General features: G+C 39.0%; 1 non-coding gene across 1 annotated transcript; it reads left to right on the top strand.

Moving 5' to 3' along the window:
• Positions 1 to 3411: 3411 nt before the first annotated feature.
• Positions 3412 to 3515, top strand: LOC112787312 (small nucleolar RNA R71). The gene has a single exon (XR_003194731.1). It is a non-coding gene; the product is annotated as a small nucleolar RNA R71 (small nucleolar RNA).
• Positions 3516 to 10397: the final 6882 nt, after the last annotated feature.

The raw sequence follows: 10397 nt of genomic DNA, 5'->3' as shown, positions 1-10397 counted from the left end.
TTAATACATAAACACCACAGGCATTTGTCTCAGAAGTTCAAACCATTGGTGCCTAGCTTATTTTCTCAATTTTTTTTGCTTTTTGGTTACCCTTTTTCAGTGGCTTTTTCTTCTTCTTTTTCTTTCTTTTTCATGGCCAAAGACATTTATTCATCAAGATCCATAGACAGTTTTCAATTTCTACACAAAAAAAATGATAATTCTACACTCTATTTCCAGTGATGTGACTTAAACAATCAAGCATGCATACCACCACTTAATTCTACTTAATTTGTAACTAATTGAGCCAAGTTACTTTTGTTCAAACTTTTCTTTTATTTTTGGAAACAGAACAAGCATGGCAAGCATTTGATTAAGAAGGTGAAGTTATATCCAAACATCTAGGCATTCACTTTATTCAAAGCAATAAACAGACACTCATACTAAAAAAAAAACTCCACATAACACTTAAATGACTTGTGATGAAAGAAAGCTCATAAAGACAATTCACCAATTATCATTTGATTATTAAGGAACGAGACCACCTCTTATTTATTGCTTGGTTCTTCTTAATTCTTGGGATCCTGCTTCTTCTTGCTTCCTGCCTCTTTTTGACCACTTGTGCTTCCTTTGTCTTTTTCCTCCATTTTTGTCTTTTCTTTTGTACCTGCACAAACAAACAAGTTTGCTATCATTTTTCAGTCCATGTGAATGATGAATAGTACTTGCACATGTAAATCAATGATTGACTTCATGAGCTTATAGCCGTGACTTTTGTATGTATGTACACTTATTATTGGACACCAAACTTAGTGTTTGGTAAAGTCTCCTGATGACATGAAATCCATATTGGTTGTCCTTAATGAATGTGCATAATTCTAATAAATCATAGTCACTTTGGCTCTTTGATTCTAAACAAATTTACTACCCTAAGTAATTGAAACCAAAAACATGCGAATGGTCTACTTGTCATGAATTTCGAAATCCAGAGGAACTTCTTGCTTTTCATGAACCGTGTTCAAGGAGGAACACCAAACTTAATGTTTGGTTGTGCTCTTTGCATGAAAAATTGAATGCATTTTGAATAAAGTTTGGGGTGCCTTCAGGCACACCAAACTTAGAGACAAATTGTATTTTATATGCAATGTTTAGTGCACTCTTTCAGCAGTTGTCCTGAGGATTCAAGTTCATGCATAAGAAACCATGCTTTATTAGATGCAAAACAAAACAAAAAAAAGAGTAAGGATATTAAAAACATGGGTTGCCTCCCATGAAGCGCTTCTTTAACGTCACTAGCTTGACGGTTGTCCCTTGTTAGGGTGGATTGTAGTGCTTGACGTTTTCTCCTCTCACTATGCAAACGTCCCCACTTGATTCCTTCATGACCTCTAAATGTTCCATAGAAAGAACTTTCCTGATTGTGAACACTTGAGGGAGCTGGGAAGGAATGGTTTTGAGGTCAGGTGGGATTGGCAGATAATGACTTGATATCACTTTATCTCCCGGAGAAAAACCTTCAGTGGGAATTTTCTTGTTTCTCCACCCTCTTGGCAATTTCTTTACAATTCTTCCCTTTCTCTTGAAGCTTTCTTCATTGACCCTTATGCCAGGAGGATCCTTCTGATCTGTTTCCATTGATTCTTGTGGCTTTAACTCTTGCAACTCCTGTTTGCCTTCCAAAGACTGTTTTAGAGTTTCAGCTGCTGGATTACTTTCCTCCAAACACAGATGGCTACTATCATCCTTAGGCTTTTCAGGTTCTGGTTCAGGCTCAGATGCAGGTTTGAAAACTTTGAAAATGAGCTGTTCATCATGTATTCTCAGAATTAGCTCTCCTTGTTCTACATCTATGAGCGCTCTAGTAGTGGCTAGAAATGGTCTTCCCAGAATGATAGGGTGTAGGTAGCTTTCCTCCATGTCCAAAATGACAAAGTCTGTGGGGAAGTAATAATCTCCCACTTTCACCAGCACATTCTCAACTACCCCTTCAGCTTGCTTCTGAGTTTTGTCAGCCAGTTGTATGATTACATCAGTGGATCTCACCTCATTCAGTTGTAGCCTCTTCATAAGAGTTAGAGGCATCACATTTATGCTAGCTCCTAGATCACAGAATCCTCTGTCAATTTTTGTTTCTCCTATGATGCAAGGAATATGAAAACTTCCTGGGTCTGTTTTCTTAGAGACTGTGTCCTTCTTGATGAGAGCACTGCATTCTTTGTTCATTGTTACCGTTTGTCCTCCCTTCAAAACTCTTTTCTTGCTCAACAATTCCTTTAAATACTTGATGTGTGTAGGCATTTGATGGAGAATCTCAAGAAAGGGAATATTGATATGGAGAGACTTAAATGTCTCTAAAAACCTTGAATAGGTTTTCCCTTTTTCACCTCCTCCTAACCTCTGAGGAAATGGTGCTTTTGGTTGGTATGTTTCCATCGTGCCTTTTTGCAGTTCCTTGGCTTGCTCAGTTTCACTTTCCTGCTTAGCTTCCTCTACACCTTCCTTCAAGATTTCTGGCTCCTGTTCTGAGGATCTGATTCCTTCTTCTTCTGAGACTTCTTTCAATATGGTGATGGCTTTGCATTCTTCCCATCTCACTCTCTTTTGTTCCCCTTTAGGATTCTTTTCTGTGTCACTAGGGAACACTGCAGTTGATTTGGGGCCTGTTGAGATAGCTCTCCTACTTGAGACTCCATCCTCTTGAGTTTTTCACCATGGTTTCTTAAGGTAGCTCTCACATCATCCCTGAAGCTTTTCAATTCGGTTATGTCTTGACTCATGGTTGCCATCATTCCTTCTATCCGGTTTAATTGATCTTGAAATTGTTGGTTCGGATTAGGTTGGGTAGGTTGATTATTTTGGCCATGATATGGTGGTTGAGAGTAAGTGTTTTGTGTGGCTTGGTATGATCTTTGGTTGGAGTTTTGGTATGTGGAATTGTTATGTTGGTTGTGGTTGTAAGGTTTGTGGTTTTGTGGTTGGGTTTGTTGGTTCCCCCACCCAAAGTTTGGGTGATTTTTCCATCCTGGGTTGTAAGTGTTGGAATGTGGATCATATGATTGCCTTTGTTGGTTTCCCACATAGTTGGCCTCTTCCCAATCACCTCCTTCAATGCTTACTTCCTCTTGATCTTGTGTGTGTATTGCAGCCACTTGCTTTGTTTCTAATTGCCTGGTAAGCTCTGCTAGTTGCTTGGCAAACACCTTGTTTTGGGCTAGAATTGTATCAACATGGTTCAGCTCCATGACTCCCTTAGTGTTGTGCCTCTCTGATGCATAGTAGTACTCATTCTCAGCCACTGTCTCAATCACTTCAATGGCTTCTTCCACAGTCTTTTTCCTGTTTAATGAACCTCCTGATGAATGGTCTACAGCCTTCCTTGATTCATAAGAGAGTCCATCATAGAAAATATGCAATTGCACCCAATCATGGAACATGTCTGGTGGGCATTTCCTTGTCAAATCCTTGAATCTCTCCCATGCCTCGTAGAGAGTTTCACCATCTTGTTGTCTAAAAGTCTGAACCTCAGATCGAAGCCTATTGACCTTTTGTGGGGGGTAGAAACGTGCCAGAAACTTGCTTTCTACCTCATCCCATGTTGTTAGACTCCCCCTTGGGAATGATTCCAGCCACTTACCTGCTTTGTCCCTAAGTGAAAATGGGAACAAAAGCAGTTTATAGGCATCTTCCTGGACTCCATTGGACTTCACAGTGTCACAAATTCTCAGGAATTTTGTGAGATGTTGGTTGGGATCTTCATTAGCACTCCCACCAAATGAACAATGATTCTCCACAAGTGATATTAGCTGTGGTTTGAGTTCAAAATTGTTGGCCTGAATGGGTGGTTTCTGAATGCTGCTACCACAATTCCCAGAGGTTGGGTTTATGTATGAACTAAGAACCCTCCTCTCAGGAATGGCATTGTTTCCATCAGCTCTTTCATGGTTGTGAACTTCTCTATCCATGTTGAGATCTAGAGCTTCCTCAAAATTGTCCTCAGATTCTCCTTCAGATTCTTCTTCTCCCAGTACTCTCTTCCCTCTTGCTTCCCTTCTAAGTCTATGAAGGGTCCTCTCTGGTTCGGTATATGGAGGAGTTGATGTCTCTCCTCTCCTACCTGTCATACAAGAACACAGCACAGGCAACAAACAAGTGAAATACTCTTGGTTAATGGAAGAGTATGGTTAGAGCAATTGAGGAATTAATTCAAACAGTTAGTGAGTCAGTGAGTTAGTTGCTTGAATTTAAAGGCATAAAGAAAGAAAGCATGTAACAGAGTGCAGAAATTAAAATTCAACAAGTAACTTGTACTGAATTAATCAAAACAAAAAAAAATGCTCAATCTAGTTAACTTCCAATTTGAGAATTGTCAATCGAAAACCAATTCCCCGGCAACGGCGCCATAAACTTGATGCGGCATAAACTAGTTATGCTACTATTTATGAAATTGCACGATCGGCAAAATTCCTTCCGGCAAGTGCACCGGTTATCGTCAAGTAAAAACTCACAATAGAGTGAGGTCGAATCCCACAAGGATTGGTTGAGTGAGCAATTCAGATTAGAAGTGTGTTCTAGTTGAGCGGAATCAAGATTTAGATGAGAATTGCGGAATGTAAAATTGGCGGGAAAAGTAAATGACAAGAAATTGAAATGGCGGAATCTTAAATTGCATGAATTAAAGAGCAAAAGCTAAATTGCTGAAATTAAAAGGGAATGGGGGTGATTGCATGAATTGAGTTGCAGAATGTAAAGAGAAAGTGGAAATCAGAAATGGGGAATTCATTGGGTGTTAAGAGATATTGAGATCTCCGAATCAAAACATGTTTATCTCTTCCTCAACCAATGCGTTCATTGAATTTTGCTTGGCAATCTTATATGATTGGATCCCAATCCCTTGGCTCACCAATTCTCTCTAAAAACAAACAAATTCCCAATCCCTTGGTTTAAATGTTCATAAGAAGAGATGATGCTCGATCACTGATTATACCACACAGCTTCATGAACCACAATTTGGTAGGATTACATGTCACAATATCCATCCAAACCCCAATCCAATTCACTGTGAGAAAGCTTCTCTAGCATGAATCCTCCATTCCTTTCCCAAGGTTCCGAAGGATTCCAATTATGGGTAGTTTCTTTCCCAAGACAACTACCCAATGGAATTAGATTGAGAAGCTTTCTAACAAAATTCAAGAGAAAAGATTGAAGAAGAAGATAAACTATTATTGATTCATTGAATTACAATAGAGCTCCCTAACCCAATGAAATGGGGTTTAGTGAGTCATAGCTCTGAATTCAATTACAAAGATATGAAAACTAGCCAAATGAAAAGGTAAAAGTTCAAAAGTCCTTCCTAACTTCAATTCTATCCTATTTATACACTTTCTATATTGAGCTTCTGTCATGTTTCTTGGGCTTTGAGGCCTCTCCCTGCTTTCCTTTTGCCTTGGGTTTATGATCCATAATCTTGATGAGGCTGCTGATCCAAATTCTGTAACATTCATTGAGCCAACTTAGTGATAATCAAATAATGACACATGACTCAATAAATTGAAATTTCAGACTCATCAATCCTTCAGGCCCAATCCCATAAACCATGATATTCAATTGGGTTTCATACCAGAGTAAGTTTAAGTTAATGTTTGTGTTCAAATACTAACTTAAACCACAATATTTTTGGCCCAGAAACCTTTTCCAAGAGTGGCGTTTAAGTTGCAGTTTAAGCTTAAACTGCAGCTTAAACGTCAGACACTTCCAGTGATGCCTTTTGTGGGAGCACGTTTAAGCTTCAGTTTAAGGTTAAACTGAAGCTTAAACGTGGAAATGGAAGAAGGCAGCCCTGGAGGGTAACTTAGTCGAACACGTTTAAGCTTCAGTTTAAGGTTAAACTGAAGCTTAAACGTGGAGATAGAAAGGGCAGCCCTGGAGGTCGAACACGTTTAAGCTCCAGTTTAAGGTTAAACTGGAGCTTAAACGTGGAAATGGAAGAAGGCATCCTGGAGGTCGAACACGTTTAAGCTCCAGTTTAAGGTTAAACTGGAGCTTAAACGTGGAAGCTGAGAAAGGTAGCCCTGGAGGTCGAACACGTTTAAGCTCCAGTTTAAGGTTAAACTGGAGCTTAAACGTGGAAGCTTAGAAAGGTAGCCCTGGAGGTGTCGAACACGTTTAAGCTCCAGTTTAAGGTTAAACTGGAGCTTAAACGTGGAAATGGAGAAAGCAACCCTGGAGGAGAAACTTGGTCGAACACGTTTAAGCTCCAGTTTAAGGTCAAACTGGAGCTTAAACGTGGAAATGGCTCCCTGGTGCTTTTCCCCTTTCTGGCGTTTAACCTCCAGTTTAAGGTTAAACTGGAGGTTAAACGTGGAACTGCCCCCCTTGGTGTCCTTCTCACTTCTGGCGTTTAACCTCCAGTTTAAGGTTAAACTGGAGGTTAAACGTGGAAGTGCTTCCTGATTGGAATTCTAATTCTGGCGTTTAACCTCCAGTTTAAGGTTAAACTGGAGGTTAAACTTCAATTCCAGCATTTCTTAGCCTTCATGATTCTGGCGTTTAAGCTCCAGTTTAGGCTTAAACTGGAACTTAAACTCCACATGTGATATTCAAGCTTCCTTTATTGACTTTGTTGCTTCCTTGCCTAGCCTCTTCTTCCCTGAAATCATCCAAACAATTGCATCAAAGTCTTGCAAAATTTCATGAGAAATCTTCCATTCATAGCATTCAAGTAATATAACTAAAAACTCATGGAATTTGCATCAAAATCATACTGTTTGGATGGTTCATTGCTTTGTTCTTATTTTAACCATTCTTGGTTACTTTAAGCTCAAGAAAATGCATAAAATAACTAAAACTAACAGAAAAATGCTAGTGAAACTAGCCTAAGATGCCTTGGCATCACAACACCAAACTTAATACTTGCTTGTCCCTAAGCAAGTCCTGAGTTATTTGAGAAGAAAGTATGAAACAGAAAGCAATTACATTGGCTATATTAGCAAGCATTTGAAGTTCATCAGAAGGGTTTTATGCAGAAAGTTGCAGCATCACTTTTTTATTCTTATCAGGTAAGATTATCACTTTTTCATTGCATCCATCAAACACTGCTATGGCCTCTTGTTATTCTTATGTCCTTGGCACTTTTCTCTTCTTTGTTTTTCTTTTCTTTTTCTTAGAGCTCCTTTGCTCCTTGTTTGCTTAGTGTCATGTGTTGCACAAGCCTTTGGCATTTTCTTTTTCTTATCAGTGCACTACACATATCCACTTTAGGCATTTTAGTTCACATTTCTTCTTGAGACATTGGTGCCCAGCACCTCTTTGTGTGACTAAATGTTTTGTATTTAGGTTGCTCTTGATAATGGACTTTTGGTTGATAATCCCGGGTTAGTTAACCCAAGTTACCGAGTGTTGAAACACTCCTCAGAACCTATTCATCCAAGCATATCCTTAATACATAAACACCACAGGCATTTGTCTCAGAAGTTCAAACCATTGGTGCCTAGCTTATTTTCTCAATTTTTTTTGCTTTTTGGTTGCCCTTTTTCAGTGGCTTTTTCTTCTTCTTTTTCTTTCTTTTTCATGGCCAAAGACATTTATTCATCAAGATCCATAGACAGTTTTCAATTTCTACACAAAAAAAATGATAATTCTACACTCTATTTCCAGTGATGTGACTTAAACAATCAAGCATGCATACCACCACTTAATTCTACTTAATTTGTCACTAATTGAGCCAAGTTACTTTTGTTCAAACTTTTCTTTTATTTTTGGAAACAGAACAAGCATGGCAAGCATTTGATTAAGAAGGTGAAGTTATATCCAAACATCTAGGCATTCACTTTATTCAAAGCAATAAACAGACACTCATACTAAAAAAAAAAACTCCACATAACACTTAAATGACTTGTGATGAAAGAAAGCTCATAAAGACAATTCACCAATTATCATTTGATTATTAAGGAACGAGACCACCTCTTATTTATTGCTTGGTTCTTCTTAATTCTTGGGATCCTGCTTCTTCTTGCTTCCTGCCTCTTTTTGACCACTTGTGCTTCCTTTGTCTTTTTCCTCCATTTTTGTCTTTTCTTTTGTACCTGCACAAACAAGCAAGTTTGCTATCATTTTTCAGTCCATGTGAATGATGAATAGTACTTGCACATGTAAATCAATGATTGACTTCATGAGCTTATAGTCGTGACTTTTGTATGTATGTACACTTATTATTGGACACCAAACTTAGTGTTTGGTAAAAAGTCTCCTGATGACATGAAATCCATATTGGTTGTCCTTAATGAATGTGCATAATTCTAATAAATCATAGTCACTTTGGCTCTTTGATTCTAAACAAATTTACTACCCTAAGTAATTGAAACCAAAAACATGCGAATGGTCTACTTGTCATGAATTTCGAAATCCAGAGGAACTTCTTGCTTTTCATGAACCGTGTTCAAGGAGGAACACCAAACTTAATGTTTGGTTGTGCTCTTTGCATGAAAAATTGAATGCATTTTGAATAAAGTTTGGGGTGCCTTCAGGCACACCAAACTTAGAGACAAATTGTATTTTATATGCAATGTTTAGTGCACTCTTTCAGCAGTTGTCCTGAGGATTCAAGTTCATGCATAAGAAACCATGCTTTATTAGATGCAAAACAAAACAAAAAAAAGAGTAAGGATATTAAAAACATGGGTTGCCTCCCATGAAGCGCTTCTTTAACGTCACTAGCTTGACGGTTGTCCCTTGTTAGGGTGGATTGTAGTGCTTGACGTTTTCTCCTCTCACTATGCAAACGTCCCCACTTGATTCCTTCATGACCTCTAAATGTTCCATAGAAAGAACTTTCCTGATTGTGAACACTTGAGGGAGCTGGGAAGGAATGGTTTTGAGGTCAGGTGGGATTGGCAGATAATGACTTGATATCACTTTATCTCCCGGAGAAAAACCTTCAGTGGGAATTTTCTTGTTTCTCCACCCTCTTGGCAATTTCTTTACAATTCTTCCCTTTCTCTTGAAGCTTTCTTCATTGACCCTTATGCCAGGAGGATCCTTCTGATCTGTTTCCATTGATTCTTGTGGCTTTAACTCTTGCAACTCCTGTTTGCCTTCCAAAGACTGTTTTAGAGTTTCAGCTGCTGGATTACTTTCCTCCAAACACAGATGGCTACTATCATCCTTAGGCTTTTCAGGTTCTGGTTCAGGCTCAGATGCAGGTTTGAAAACTTTGAAAATGAGCTGTTCATCATGTATTCTCAGAATTAGCTCTCCTTGTTCTACATCTATGAGCGCTCTAGTAGTGGCTAGAAATGGTCTTCCCAGAATGATAGGGTGTAGGTAGCTTTCCTCCATGTCCAAATGACAAAGTCTGTGGGGAAGTAATAATCTCCCACTTTCACCAGCACATTCTCAACTACCCCTTCAGCTTGCTTCTGAGTTTTGTCAGCCAGTTGTATGATTACATCAGTGGATCTCACCTCATTCAGTTGTAGCCTCTTCATAAGAGTTAGAGGCATCACATTTATGCTAGCTCCTAGATCACAGAATCCTCTGTCAATTTTTGTTTCTCCTATGATGCAAGGAATATGAAAACTTCCTGGGTCTGTTTTCTTAGAGACTGTGTCCTTCTTGATGAGAGCACTGCATTCTTTGTTCATTGTTACCGTTTGTCCTCCCTTCAAAACTCTTTTCTTGCTCAACAATTCCTTTAAATACTTGATGTGTGTAGGCATTTGATGGAGAATCTCAAGAAAGGGAATATTGATATGGAGAGACTTAAATGTCTCTAAAAACCTTGAATAGGTTTTCCCTTTTTCACCTCCTCCTAACCTCTGAGGAAATGGTGCTTTTGGTTGGTATGTTTCCATCGTGCCTTTTTGCAGTTCCTTGGCTTGCTCAGTTTCACTTTCCTGCTTAGCTTCCTCTACACCTTCCTTCAAGATTTCTGGCTCCTGTTCTGAGGATCTGATTCCTTCTTCTTCTGAGACTTTTTTCAATATGGTGATGGCTTTGCATTCTTCCCATCTCACTCTCTTTTGTTCCCCTTTAGGATTCTTTTCTGTGTCACTAGGGAACACTGCAGTTGATTTGGGGGCCTGTTGAGATAGCTCTCCTACTTGAGACTCCATCCTCTTGAGTTTTTCACCATGGTTTCTTAAGGTAGCTCTCACATCATCCCTGAAGCTTTTCAATTCGGTTATGTCTTGACTCATGGTTGCCATCATTCCTTCTATCCGGTTTAATTGATCTTGAAATTGTTGGTTCGGATTAGGTTGGGTAGGTTGATTATTTTGGCCATGATATGGTGGTTGAGAGTAAGTGTTTTGTGTGGCTTGGTATGATCTTTGGTTGGAGTTTTGGTATGTGGAATTGTTATGTTGGTTGTGGTTGTAAGGTTTGTGGTTTTGTGGTTGGGTTTGTTGGTTCCCCCACCCAAA

The sequence above is a fragment of the Arachis hypogaea genome, chromosome 20 (genome assembly GCF_003086295.3).
Source record: "Arachis hypogaea cultivar Tifrunner chromosome 20, arahy.Tifrunner.gnm2.J5K5, whole genome shotgun sequence".
NCBI classification, from domain to species: domain Eukaryota; kingdom Viridiplantae; phylum Streptophyta; class Magnoliopsida; order Fabales; family Fabaceae; genus Arachis; species Arachis hypogaea.
This window is presented reverse-complemented; position numbering and strand designations above follow the sequence as displayed.